Source organism: Capra hircus, chromosome 6, assembly GCF_001704415.2.
Source record: "Capra hircus breed San Clemente chromosome 6, ASM170441v1, whole genome shotgun sequence".
In the NCBI taxonomy this organism is placed as follows: domain Eukaryota; kingdom Metazoa; phylum Chordata; class Mammalia; order Artiodactyla; family Bovidae; genus Capra; species Capra hircus.
The window spans coordinates 58451452-58466806 of NC_030813.1; positions in this window are offsets into that span (position 1 = coordinate 58451452).

A 15355-nucleotide genomic window follows, 5' to 3' on the forward strand; every position below is an offset into this window, starting at 1 on the left:
AAATTGAGGACAGGATCAGAATGTTCAGGGAGACAGAAATATTAGAACAAATTTATGTGAGACATATGCTTCCTGAGAGGGTTCAGGGGACAGTCCCTGCTTTAGGGCAACAAGGAATATGTCAGTCAGGGGAAACTACATCCCTGAGAAGCTTGGAGATAACTGTCCATCGTGGGCCAGGGCAAGAAGACGTGACTCTGCCATATAACTGGGCTCCCTAGACTCAGGGGGAATGATGGGATTCCAGAATAACAAAGGCCAAGACATCAGTGCTTCACCACCAGAGTCAAGGTGAACATAAAACACAAAGGTAACAAGGACAGAGGGACAACCAGAGCTGTTGTCTGGTGCCTCCACCCACAAGGTTTTGATGAAGGCTAATAGACCGTGGTGTTCCTGGGACTGGGATAGATGATCAGCCAATAAAGGTATCATGTGACTTGTATAACCAGAAGGAAAAAAAAAACATCAAGAGCTATCAAGAAGAACGTTGATGTACTCATAATTTCCAGATCTGAGTCAGTACTCAGACCCCTAACCTGAGTCCCCTTGAGAAAGGATCCGGCAATGTCTCCCACACTAGTGAAGTCTTTAGGAGTTCAGTGATCTAAGGCATGTCAGGACATCCCCTGACAGATAAAGAACACATTATTACACATTGGGCTTACTACTACTAAGAAAGAAATACAATGCTAGCTAAGCCCCTTAAGGTTTTGGAGAAACATAACCTATAATAGGGACTATTCCTATGTATTGGGTGATTGAAGTCGTTTATAGTTCTAAGTGAGGTCTGGAGCAAGAGAGGGCTCTGCAGTAGATCCAGGCTACCATGTGAGGTGCCCTTGGCTCGTGTGATCTGGCAGAGGTATCTGTGACAGATAGGGATGCAGGGTAGAGTCTCTGGCAAGCCCCAGTAGGAGGGCCACAGGATAGACTCTTACAGCTCTTCTGGAAGGGAAGATGACTTCCTATTTGAATCCTGGCATGTGATAGGGCCATATTAGAGACACATTGCTCCCTCTGGCAACTGCCTCAATCTGGGGTGGGGACAGGGCAGGGGTTACTTCTCTTTATACTTAATTTCTTGAAAAATTATCTATATCTTCACAATTTCCACTTATTCCTTTCTGACTTTGTTTCAAAACTACTCCAAATCAGGTTTTCACCCCCACAATCTCACTAAAATTGGTTTTCGTGAACTTTACCAGCAACCTCCATGTTCCAAATACAAGGACTAACTTCAGGTCCTCTTTGAACTTGATCTCTCAGCAGCCTCTGACTCATTAGGACATGCCCTTTCTTGGGGCTTCCCTGGTAGCTTAGAAAATAAAGAATCTGCCTGCAAAGCAGGAGACACAGGTTTGATCCCTGGGTCAGGAAGATCTCCTGGAGAAGAGAATGGCAACCCACTCCAGTATTCTTGCCTGGAGAACTCCATGGACAGAGGATCCTGGCAGGCTTACAGTTCATGAGGTCGCAAAGAGTCTAACACTACTGAGTGACTAACACTTTCACTTTTCTTGAAATAGCTTCTCCCCTTGTCCCTGGGACTTTCCTTTCTTCCTATCTCACTGGTTCCTCCTTATCACCTTGGCTGGTTCTTCTCATGTTCTTAGCTGCTAATGCTGGCATCCCCAAGGCTCAGCCCCAGGTTACTTTCCATTCCATCTATACTCTCTCTTCCTAGGTGACATTATCTCATCCGCAGCTTCAATTCTTTTACGTGCTTTGCATTCCAAAATGTATACCTCTAACTCCATCCTCCTTCCCTCATGCATCCAACGGACTATTAGACCTCTCTACTAGACATCTGACAGACTTAATTCCAAAGACGAATTCTGGCTCCCCCATTTCCAAATGTGCTCCTCCTCCAGGCTTCCCCATCTTAGTAAACAACAGCTCTATTCATCCAGCTGCTCAGACCCAAAACCTTGACTCATTTTTTGCTCCTTTCTTTCCAGGCTCACATTCCATTCATCAGAAAATCTTGCCAGCCACCATCCTCCTTGCTTAGATTCTCGTATCCTGTTTTCATGCTTCCATCTTTGCCCTATTCAATTTATCTTAAAATCAGTAGCCACAATGATCTTGTCCCACTTCTACTGAAAACCTTCCACAAGCTTCCCATCTCCTTCAGGATAAAATCCAAAGTCCTTGTAGTGACCCACAAAGCCCCACAACATCTGCACAACCTATGATTCCAGATCCCCTTTGACTTCACCTCCAACACTTTCCCTGAACCCTCTCTGGACACCCCTTTTGCTTAGACATGCTTCCTTCAGTCAGCCTCACTTCTGCTCCAACTCCACTTCCTCAGATACACTACTACTCCTTTCCATCTCCTGGAGCCCTCTCTATTTCTCTTCCTAGCAAGTCTCACTACTTGGTAGATTATACAACATTAATTTTATTATCTGGCCCAACCCAGTAGATTGTAAGCTTGGAGAGAGCAATAGCTTATTTAATTTCTATGTCTTCAGCCCTTAAGACAGTGGTTGGAATAAGGTAAATATTGAATAGATTTTTGTTGAGTGCATGAGTAATTTTAATCCTAGTGTATAGGAGGGGAAATATAGATTAAAAATGCTTAAGACCTATATACACAATAGGACATTACTCACTCATCACAGACAATGAAATGCTGCCCTTTCCAACAACCCAGATGGACCTAGAGGGTATTGTGCTAAGTAAAATAAATCGGACAGAGCAAGACAAATACTATATGATTTCACTATATATGGAATCTTAAAAAAAAAATAGACAAGCAAAGCAAAATAGATACAGACTCATAGATACAGAGAAACTGGTAGTTGCTAGTTCAGTTCAGTTCAGTTGTGTCCGACTTTTTGCCACCCCATGGACTGAAGCACGCCAGGCCTCCCTGTCCATCACCAACTTCCAGAGTTTACTCAAACTCATGCCCACTGAGTCAGTGATGCCATCCAACCATCTCATCCTCTGTTGTCCCTTTCTCCTCCCACCTTTAATCTTTCCCAGCATCAGGGTCTTTTCCGATGAGTCAGTCCTTCCAACAAATATTCAGGTAGTTGCTAGAGGCAAATTTATACCAAAATAGGTGAGAAAAATCCAGAAATACAAACTCCATCATAAAATAAATGAGTCATGGGGATGTAATATATAGCACAGGGAATATAGTCAATAATACAAAAACTTTGTGTAGTGGTTGAGTCTAGATGGTTACTAGACTCATCATGGTGTCAGTTTATAATGTATATAAATGTCACATCACTACATTGCACACCTGAAACTAATATTATAAGTCAGTGAAAGTTGCTTAGTCATGTCCGACTCTTTGCGACCCCATGGAATATACAGTCCATGGAGTTCTCCAGGCCAGAACACTGGAGTGGGTAGCCTTTCCCTTCTCCAGGGGATCTTCTGAACTCAGAGGTTGAACTCAGGTCTCCCGCATTGCAGGCGGATTCCTTACCAGCTGAGCCACATGGGAAGCCCTTATACATTAATTTAAAAATTAAAAAGAAAAAATAGAAGCTATAAAATTGGTTTTGAAAAAATGATTAAGACCTTTAGAAGCTCCCAACTTGGTACCCTTCCCCAGAGCACAGGGTATATACCTTCATGTTGTTGTTGTTTGGTTGCTAAGTCGTGTCCGACACTTTTGCCACCCCATGGACTGTAGCCCATCAGGCTCCCTCTGTACATAGGATTTCCCAGCCAAGAACACTGAAGTGGGTTGCCATTTCTTTCTCCAGGGGATCTTCCCCACTCAGGAATCGAATCCACGTCTCCTGTGTCTCCTGCATTGGCAGGTGGGTTCTTTACCACTGAGCCACCAGGGAAGCCCATATACTTTCATCAGTTCAGTTCAGTCGCTCAGTCGTGCCTGACTCTTTGCGACCCCATGAATCGTAGCACGTCAGGCCTCCCTGTCCATCACCAACTCCCGGAGTTCACTCAGTCTTACCTCCATTGAGTCCGTGATGCCATCCAGCCATCTCATCCTCGGTCATCCCCTTCTCCTCCTGCCCCCAATCCCTCCCAGCATCAGAGTCTTTTCCAATGAGTCAACTCTTTGCATGAGGTGGCCAAAGTACTGGAGTTTCAGCTTCGGCATCATTCCCTCCAAAGAAATCCCAGGGTTGATCTCCTTCAGAATGGACTGGTTGGATCTCCTTGCAGTCCAAGGGACTCTCAAGAGTCTTCTCCAACACCACAGTTCAAAAGCATCAATTCTTCGGCGCTCAGCCTTCTTCACAGTCCAACTCTCACATCCATACATGACCACAGGAAAAACCATAGCCTTGACTAGACGGACCTTATAGGCCACAACAAATAGTTTTAACCAGAAAAGTGTTATCAAGCATACCAAATAACTGGTTTTATTGCTTTTGCTGCTCTGAACTTAGGATATTATCTTATTTTGAAGTTTTGACACAAGATCTATTTGCTATAGAAAATATAGCAAATTCAGACATAAACAGTCTAATCCGCACAAATTTTCTTTCTCCTGTGAACGGGAGGATTCCACATGGCCAAGTCTGGACTTACAGACAGACAGCAAGAGTTTCCTAGATGCCTGAGTGACATCTCCCACCCCCCTCAAAAATGCTCCCTACTCTGGTTCAGCAGAATCTGAAATTACACAATTTACAATTCATTGACCTCTGAAAAAAACAAGTCACGCCCCAAGGAGAGCTGCAAACAAAAGCGTTCCTGAGCCAGATTCCTTGTTGACACTGGTCTCTGGTTACACCCTGGCATAAAAAGGGAGGAAATGCAGTCTTCAAAGCCAGTGCATCCCCACTTTTGTCTATCCCCAGAGGAATCCCTTCCCCCACTCCACAAGAGGAACTCTCTGGGAGTTCAGAAACAGAAATACTGCCAGGGGAGGCATTTTCAACTTACACACAATAGATAAGTAGATAAATAGATAGATGGATAGATAGATAGATAGATAGATGGATGGATCGATCCAAAGTAACTCACAGGTCTGGCTCATGTTACTTGCCTTGGAGTGAGTTTAAAGCTTTAAACAATTCCTCTCAAGTATGCCCTGTTGTGAATCCCCTTTCCTGTTCAAAACCCTTTCTTGGCCCAGACCCCAGGAGTCACCTTCCAGAAGAATATGGCCACTCCCAGCACCCCCCTCTCAGTCTCCTCACAGAGCACAGACTTGTCCCGAAGGGCCAGGTCTGCCCTGGAGGAACAAAGCCACAAGGCTGACGTCTCACAAGCAATTACCTTGTCCCCAGAATTCCAGAGAGGCCTTTCCTTGGGCTCTCCTCAGTGTCCTGGATGGTGAGTCTCCTGTTTCATCAGGCCTGGGTCAGAGGCCTGGATGAAGCACTGCCCCCATCACACACCATCAGCAGATTTCACTCATCCACCCCGACTTCCGATCTCTTGGCCTCACCCCTCTTCTCAACACAACGTCCACAGATCCCTGGACCAGAAGTAAGATAAAGCAGTACCTGGCATTCCCAGTTTGGGCTGTTTTGTCCATTTATGCTAACCACATGCGTCATTTTTACATAAGCCCCCCAAATGGAGACTATGTGCTAAAGGGCAAAAGCCCGTCAGGGTCAAGGTGGTGCAGGAATTCCCACCCTGGAGACAAAGGCCAGGCTCCTCTTCTGGCGCCAGTCTCATCACTAACATTCTTTAGAGTTTCTACCCGGTCCTCTCTCTTATCCTACTTTTAAATCTTCCTTAAAGAGTTATTTCTTCCAGGGTTTCCATGCAAATCCACGCACATCTCAGTAACTTCTGCTTGTTCTATGTACAAGCTCACAGCTCTGTCCCCTCAGCATCGTCAGCCCACTTGTTGGGTTCAGACCCTCCACTGCTCCCTTCTTGCCTTCATGCATATTCTATCGTGAAGGACTTTGGAGTTCCTAAAGCATGTTTATGTACCACACCTCACTGATAATCACATAACATCTTGTCAAGTCGTCTAGGGAAGTGGGTTGTTTCCTACATTTTCACAGAGGCTGAGGTTGAGATTGCCGGGTAAAGGCTTTGTCCACAGCCACCCAGTGGAGGAGTGACAAGCCCAGGGGGAGGATCTTCATTCCCTACCTCTGCTTCTAAGGGTCACTCATGCTCAAGCTCGTCTCCCTCCGTGGAGTGGTTCCCAGGACACCATCCTCACCCAAATTTTTCCTCTGCACACATTCATTCCCTCAAAGTTGGAAATCAGACAGACCCTTATCCACATCCCAGCTCTGCCTTTAACCTGCAATGTGACATTCAGTTCAGTTCATTTCAGTTCAGTTGCTCAGTCGTGTCCGACTCTTTGCAACCCTATGAATTGCAGCACGCCAGGGCTCCTTGTCCATCACCAACTCCCGGAGTTTACCCAAAACCATGTCCATTGAGTCGGTGATGCCATCCAGCCATTTCATCCTCTGTCATCCCCTTTTCCTCCTGCCCCCAATCCCTCCCAGCATCAGAGTCTTTTCCAATGAGTCAACTCTTCGCATGAGGTGGCCAAAGTATTGGAGTTTCAGCTTTAGCATCATTCCTTCCAAAGAACACCCAGGACCGATCTCCTTTAGGATGGACTGGTTGGATCTCCTTGCAGTCCAAGGGACTCTCAAGAGTCTTCTCCAATACCACAGTTCAAAAGCATCAATTCGGCACTCAGCTTTCTTCACAGTCCAACTCTCACGTCCATACATGACCACAGGAAAAACCATAGCCTTGACTAGGCAGATCTTTGTTGGCAAAGTAATGTCTCTGTTTTTTAATATGCTATCTAGGTTGGTCATAACTTTCCGTCCAAGGAGTAAGCGTCTTTTAATTTCATGGCTGCAATCACCATCTGCAGTGATTCTGGAGCCCCCAAAAATAAAGTCTGACACTGTTTCCACTGTTTCCCCATCTATTTCCCATGAAGTGATGAGACCAGATGCCATGATCTTAGTTTTCTAAACGTTGAGCTTTAAGCCAACTTGTTCAGTCTCCTCTTTCACTTTCATCAAGAGGTTTTTTAGTTCCTCTTCACTTTCTGCCATAAGGGTGGTGTCATCTGCATATCTGACATTAGTCAAGTTATTTAACCTCTGGGAGCCTCAACCCTTCTTCTGTACATTGAGGGTATGACGATCTCATGAGACCACTGTGAGGATTAAATGAGGATGTAGTGGCACACAGTAAGTACTCAGTTCAACAGTAACTGTCATCTTCATCTTCATCACCCCTATCTCTTATCTGAGGGTCTCCTCCCAACCCCCTCCACTCCTCCACCCTACCATCCTACCCCCATCCAGGCTGTCTCCACATTACCTTTCACAAACACACATATGTAGAAGAAAAATGGAGGACATTTTAAGGAAATTTTTGCTTCCATATTAATATAAGCAAAAGAATAAAAGTGAATTAATTTTAAAAACTGAAATTTCACTACACCCTCCCACTCCTCACCTCCCACCCCTCATGTCCTACCCAGCCCCCCAAAGAAAAACCATTTGCAAATTCTGACCAGATGTGTCATTAGGAAACATATTACTCTCCAGATAGCAGTGAAATCATCTCCCACCACACCTACAAGAAACAGACTGGACTCTAACTCCATCAAGCCACTCAATATTCCCCAAACAGCAGCAACTTTCTGAAGATGATAAAAGCCAGGGTGCTGGGGTTCAGCTCCCGACTCTCCCACTCACTAGCATGTACCTGTGGGGAAGTAGCATAACCTTGGTCTGCCTCAATTTTCTCTTGATTAAAACAGGGGAAAAATCTACCCTAAAATTTACATGTGAGAATTCAATGAGATAATCCAAGAAAGCTAGTTGGCAGGGGGCTGCACAGAATAGTTCCAAGTACTAGGCACTCATTATTATTAGTGTTCTTTTGTTCTTTCTCTTTGCCTGAGCTAGTTCCACAGGATCCCATCACCACCACTCCCTCCCCACTTCCTGTGTGCCTAGTCATCTGCAAGACACCTCCTCCGTGAAGCCCTTTTGGATTGATGCTTCTGAATCCCCTTTGTGGCAGGTATATATCTTTTCTCTAGAGTCCTTTCTGCTCTAGCCTATCTGCATTTTTTTTTTCCTGGAGGCTTTCTTAACTGAGCATCTTGAAGAAGGCAAGTTTCCTGCCCATTACAAGCAAGAAAGAAGAAAGAAAGAAGATGGGGGTGTGGGGAGGGAAGGTGGGAAGTACCACTGATGTTGGAAATGTAAACTCTTCAAATTTTAATGGCTTACCTTAACCAAAACTTACAGTGTTAAAAAGCAGAGTGAAGTAAGTTAGAAAGAGAAAAACAAATACCATATATTAACACACATACATGGAATCTAGAAAAATGGCACAGATAAACCTATTTGCAAAGCAGAAACAGAGACACAGGCAGAGAAAAAAAAAATGTATGGACACCAAGGAGGACAACAGGAAGATGGGATAAATTGGGAGATTGGGATCAACATATATACACTATTGATACTGATGCATAAAATGGATAACTAATAACTAACTAATGATGGCCTACTGTATAGCTCAGGGAACTCTACTCAGTGCTCGGTGGTGATCTAAGTGGGAAGGAAATCTAAAAAAGATGGACTATATGTACACAGATAACTGATTCACTTTGCTATGCAGCAGAAACCAAAATAAAATTGTAAAGCAACTGTACTCAAATAAAAATTAAAAAGAAAAAAAAAGGCATTACATTAACCCATAGATTCTCAGTACTATCCTCCCCCAAAATATTTTTAAATATTTAAGAACCTGCGTTTACATCATATCACATCTGCCTCCAACTCTACCCCTCAGTCCAGAATCCATTTGAGGAAGAGTGCCATTTTGGTCACACTCTTTTCTAATATTCTCCTTTTTAAGGTTTTTTTGTTTGTTTGTTTGTTTTTAAGAAATTGTTATGAATTTGCCTGTTGCATCTTTTCTTCTTTATCCAAAAATCCTGGTCCATCATCAAGCTGATTTACCTTGAAAGAATGTGCTGTGCTGGGGGAAGAACAACAGAAACCAAAGCTATGACAGCTCTAAATGTACAAACCTGCACATACATAACACAGATTCTGGCCCAAAGACCAAGACACTCTATTTGTCATTATATATGTTCTTTCTAGGTTTCCCTGATGGCTCAGGGGTAAAGAATCCTAATGCAATGCAGGAAATTTGGGTTTGGTCCCTGGGTCGGGAAGATCCTGTGGAGAAGGGAATGGTAACCCACTCCAGTGTTCTTGCCTGGGAAATCCCACGGACAGAGGAGCCTGGCAGGCTACAGTCAATGGGGTTGCAAAAGAGTTGGACATGACTTAGCAACTAAACAACAACAAAATTTTCTTTCCAGGAATTAAACGTCTTATGGTAATGAGAAAGAGAGAGTTTTTCCACACCACCATCTTCTCCTCCCAGTATCTCACCAAATTCATACCTTCCATGTATCTATTAAAGACTGGGGCTATGGTTTATACAAACAGCAGAAGGCAAATGAGGAAAATTGAACATGAACATCTGCATTTTACACAAAAAGAAATACATCTAATATCCTCTTTAGTTTGTCATGACTCCAAAGAGAGAGAAAGCAGGAAAGTCTAGATTTTGTTCTTTTCAATCTGGAATGCAAATGACAGACACCAGCCTTCCCATTTCACAAAGAGTCCCTTGGAGAGAAATGGTGATGTGCCAGGGCTGGGGGAAGAGCTGTTTTTAAAGAACCAAAGCAAAGTTGCAGAAACTGGAACTCCCAAATGTTTGCAGTGTCTCAACTGGCCAAGAAACTGGCATGAAAGCCCACAGCCAGAGCTTATAGGTACCTGAGTGGCCTGGAAGTACAGATCTCTCTGGGCTGAATATTGTGAACTGCAGGTGCAAATTACCGAAGGGAGGTTCAGCTGTGGGAACATGCCACGTATGTAACAAAACTCAATTGAAGGGAGCCAAGTTTAAGATCATAACCAAACTTGAACACAGGAGGCAGCAAATTCCATAGGATTTAGTTACAAAAGGAGAATTGCCATATTTTTCCTTATGAATTAATTTCAACACTAAGTAGGTGAAAGTAGCACCATACTTACTTTTCACTGAGTGCATTTCATTAACAGAGTCAGCCCTATAAAGACAAAATTCTCCTGCACGTCATTTAGTTCTCCAAGCATTGTATCAGAATCAGCCCTATCTTCATCAAAATAAAAACAGATTAACTTTGTTAAAGAATGCTTATTGAAACTTGTATATTTAAGGTCCAAGTAGAAATGAAGCAGCCAGAAATATCCTAACACTAAAACAACACGATATTAACTTAGATCACAGTTTTGACTGTTCTAATCTCCAAATTGGTTTATTCTGGTGGAATGGATTGGGGAAGATGAGGAAGGAATGTATACTTTTTTAAGCCTTTACAAGATGCTAGGCACTGTTGAGACTCCTTACAAATATCTCTGATCCTCACACCTCTCTGATCCTTGAAATAGGTATCATTATTCCTGTCTTACACAGAAGGCACTAAATCTCAGAGACACTAAGTAACTTACCCAAGATTAGCCAGCAAATGGCAGAGATAAAATTCAAACTTTTATATTTAGGATATTTCCTTGCCACATTTAATAAGATCCCTTACATATCAGTAAGTATTGCAGAGAATCTGATGCTAACTTTGGTATTAATGAAACTTTGTTAAAGTGAAGTGGTTTTGGATTAGATTTTACTACTCATTAGAAAATAATTTCTGGGGAGAGTTTATGTCATATTTTTTTAATGTGTCAAAATTTGAACTTTGGATTTCTACTTCAATTTGTAATCCTTTAAAAATATTATCTGCTCTAATTTAAAAGTATTTTCATGTTTTCCTTTTTAGTTTTTTATGATCTAGTTCTGAAGCTATAAGTCAAAAAAGAAATTCTAATTTAGCATGTGCTCTGCGCTTCCAATTTTTTTAGCTATTACTAGTAGCTCCTATATACACAAACATGAGAAATTGCTAACGTAAAATTTCAGTTTTGAAATAAAGAAAAAAAAAGCTAAATCAGATCAAAGAAAAATAAGCACTGGAAGATATTTTCTAGAAAAAAATATTAATATATAATTATTTTAGGAGAAGCTACAAATCTGTTTAACCACCCCAACCCCCCCCCAAATTAAATAACCTAATCAGATCACTTAGAGAAATAAGTGCTTTTTGCTGCCCTACCCTAAACTCATATTGCTATTTAACCTGCCTTTAAACAAACAAGAATTTTTTAACATTTTCTATCCTTTAAGCAAATGTTCTTTGCTTGGCTAAATGACAATGTTCCAGAAATGCCTACCACAGAAGCATAAAAAACCCTTGGCAACATTCCAGGAGAAATTTACCCTGCATAATGTGTTCCAGCAAACGCTCAATAGCTTTTCTGGTGAACCTGCTGGTTCTGTGTGCACTTGAACAGGATCTGAAAAGAACAAAAGAAAAAACTGATAGACATTTTCCTTTTTGTTAGTCTGGTGAAGTAGCCCTTAGCTTGAATGAACAAACTTTCCAAACTTGGAAAAGTGAATGCATGTATGGCCAACCTAAACCTGGCTCTGGGCTCTGATGTCAATTTTGCTTTACTCTTTGATTCCCTGAAATTCAAGTATAATTATATTGTTTGTCTTTTTGTCCAATAAAATGTGCATTAGTATTTGGGTCTCCTTGGAGTGTAGTATTTGTTTAGATGAATGTATTCTTTCAAATGATTAGTAGTGCTGTCATAATGAGAATGCTTTAGATTAGACATCCACTCTCCATAGAATATTAAAAAGAGGGAGACCAGAGGGACAAACCTCTTCAAAAGGGTTCAGAAGTGTGCTCACAATTGGCTAAGGCTATCACATTCTCCAGATATTTATGAGAATTTCACCAAGTGAAAAGACTTGAAGATGAAATCCATTTTATAAAGTGAAATAGATGCAAGTTTTAATATTTTATGCCCCCTTTGCAACTTTTTCTTAGGATAAACATTTCCTACTTAAAAAATAAAACGATTGGACATTTTACAGCCTATGAAACTGTAACAAGCCCCATTTGGCCCCAGTTCTCCTTGGACATCGGGGGATGCAAAGTTGGACTGAGTTGCCCAGAATCTGTTCTAAAAGCCTATTTGACCTTAAATGCCCTGAATGGAGGAAGTGTTGTGGGAGGATTCAGTAGTGATAGGAAAGGTACATTTTCTCCATGTGATGTTCTACAACACACACATAAAGCTGAAACTCAACCCTTTTGCAGGCAAGACCTCCCTCTAGATGCAAATGCCAGGTAGAAGGGAGAACTTAAGCCTGGGGAGGGACTGAAGGCCCTGCAGTTTGCCTTCAGAGGCCTCCCACTGTCAGTCCATCAGCCTGCTCCACACAGGGCCTTTCTCTGGCTCCCTGGGGCCACTTGGAGGAGCACAGCAGGGGGACAGCTGGGACTTAAAATATAGACTTCTGATGGTATCATGAGAGATACCCTAACAGGGTTGAAGAGACATCATCACACAACTTTAATGGCTGAACATAGTTTAAATGTATGGTGCGCTTGTAACATTCTTCTGGCATTTCTTCACTTATTACTTTGCTGGAACCCTCCAAAAAAAAAAAAAAAAATGGAAAAGACCTAGAGAGGCCCTGGCTACCAGGAAGTCATGTGGTGTATTAGGAGAAGGCAAGATCTTTACAAAACCCTCAACTGCTTCCTGCAGAAGAAAGCTGGGCCTCCAGACTCCCAGTCAACAGAGGAAATCACCAAAGGCAAAAGCAGCACGAAACAGATGAGACTAAAGCGAGCTTTGACTGTCAGCCTTCTCCATCCTCACAAAGGAACCGTGATTCTGAGTGAAGGTGTTTCCTTCCAGATCTTTAAAAAGAAATACACACACGCACACACAAAGAATAAATGATGTTATTTTATGTGTTTTTCTTCATACATGGTATAATGCTATGCTGGTGTTTGCATGAACAGTCGTGTCCAACTCTTTGCGACCCCATGGACTATAGTCCACCAGGCTCCTCTGTTCATGGGATTTCCCAGGCAAGAAGACTGGAGTGGGTTGCCATTTCTTTCTCCAGGGGATCTTCCTCACCCAGGGATCCAACCAGAGACTCCCACGTCTCCTGCACTCCAGCTGCATTCTTTACTACTGCACCAGCTGGGAAACCCATAATGCCATACACATCCTAAACGAATTGCTTTATTTTTCACTTAAATTCATTTAACAATATTTTGAAACTTATCCATGTGGCCTCATATAGATTTATTTCAATACTTCTGGCTACTGAATAGTATTCCATCTTTTGAAACCATCAGTTTTATTTACCCATTCCCCTGCTGAAGTGCATCAATTTTTGTCTGTTGCTGACCTGATGCATTCTTCCAGCCCACTTAAGCTTTCCCTTCTCAGAAGTCTGACTTTACTTTATTCTCCTTAATTGTTCCATGTTTGTGAGATCTGTCTCCCAGACTAGAAAGTAAACATCTAAAGAGCAACTTCTACAGCCAGCCTCTAAGAGAATCATTTTATCTGTGTAACAATTTGGTGAATGATGAATTTGGGGCTTTTGACTCTATCAGAAAGCTTCGACAGGAACTCTGGACTCACAGAGGCTCAACAAATTCTATCTAGTTATTTATTTCCTCTTGTTTCTTAAAAGCTGCTGCTGCTAAGTCACTTCAGTCATGTCCGACTCTGTGTGACCCCATAGACAGCAGCCCACCAGGCTCCTCCGTCCATGGGATTTTCCAGGTGGGAGTACTGGAGTAGGGTGCCATTGCCTTCTCCGGTTTCTTAAAAGAGAAGTTCTGTATTTTCAAAGCAGGTTCAACTAAAATTCACTTCCTTTTCTAATCTAGATTTGTGGGGGTCAACATCTCCTTAAGATGTTCCAAATCCTAATACTGGTGATACAATGAAGGTTGTGCCTTTTAAAGATGAGTGTGTATGTGCGTGTGTTTGAGAGAGGGGGAGAGAGAGATGGAGACAGAAATACAGAAAGAGAGAGAAAAAGACAGGGAGAGAAGAGAGGGAGGGGAGAGGAGGGGAGGAGGAAGAGAGAAGGTTCCCAAACCCTCTTTGAGGAGTGGCCCTGTGGGCCCTGCTGGCCTGGAGGCAAAGCCAGGCACAAAGGACTAATTCTCTTTGTAAACGAAATCTGGATAACAAGCACTATTCCTTCTTTTTCTTTAAAAATCTTATTACCCTGCCACTTTTACTTTACCCTTTGAGGTTGCTGGTATCCAAATCATTTTCTTTTCCAGGAAACTTTACTGAGTCTTTAGTCTTCCTAAAGAAATTTAAAAATTTTTTGTTGTTGTTGTTGTTGTTAATGCTCTTTCTAGGAACAAAGAAGAAAGCACAAAGTCTCCACATCCACTCACCAGAAATCCTCCAAACCATTCAACCAGATCCCGGACCATGTCGTAAAGAGCTGCTCGGAAAATGTGCAAACTTTGCCAAAGAGACTCATCCGTTGCATTGTTTGTTAGAGGAAAGAAGAAAGTGTGGACTTATGAAAGCTATGGAAACAAACAAGTAATTGGGGACCTCTCTGTGTTTGTGTTAGATTATTTTTTCATCTTGTAAAATCATTTTAATTCTTTCTTAGTCTAAGACACCTTCAGCAGCTTTGTTGGCTTTTTCAAGTCTGACCCCTCCCAGAATGCACACATGCTCATATCCAGGCAGTTCTGCAAAGAATCTCAAGGACTTCAGAAATCCGCTGGACTAGAGAAGCCCAGGTTAAGATCTAAAGTAAAGTGAAATTTTCAAGCATCCAGATGTCGGCACAAATAGTAAGTGACAGGCACTACATGCATTGACAGTAGCTACAAAATAAAAAACAGTCTCCATCTGTGGGTTTGGAGTATATTTGGGTTTTATCTTGAGCTGGTCTTTTCAGACATGCCCATATCCATTACGGATGGCAAGAGGAATAACGTGTCATCAATGTGACGCCATCTTCAATCACAAAGGTTGACTCTGTGTCTGGAAGATAACATACTAGACAAGGCACAAAACAACACTGATCACAAGGAGATGATCTCACTGAAAGTACCTACACCTGTGGCAAGTACTGGAATTAAGTGAATGAATGATCTTGCCCATCAGTGCCCTTCACTTGCTTCTTATCACATCCTTGGCATTATCTCTTTCAGCAGCTACCCTACCCTCAAAATCATTCTTAGTACTCTTTCAACTTCAAAGACGTCTCCATATGCCATCTTCCTTAGACTGAACCTATTCCAAACCCTCAACTATTCCCCAAACCACATACTCATAAGATCACTGTCATTAGAGTAACTTCCACCATGTACAGAATGAATCCTATGTGTCGGCTATGCATGTAGCGCCAAAAATATGCTAACGTATGTATTCAATCTGTACAACAACTCTGCCAGGTAGGTAGTCGTATTTTC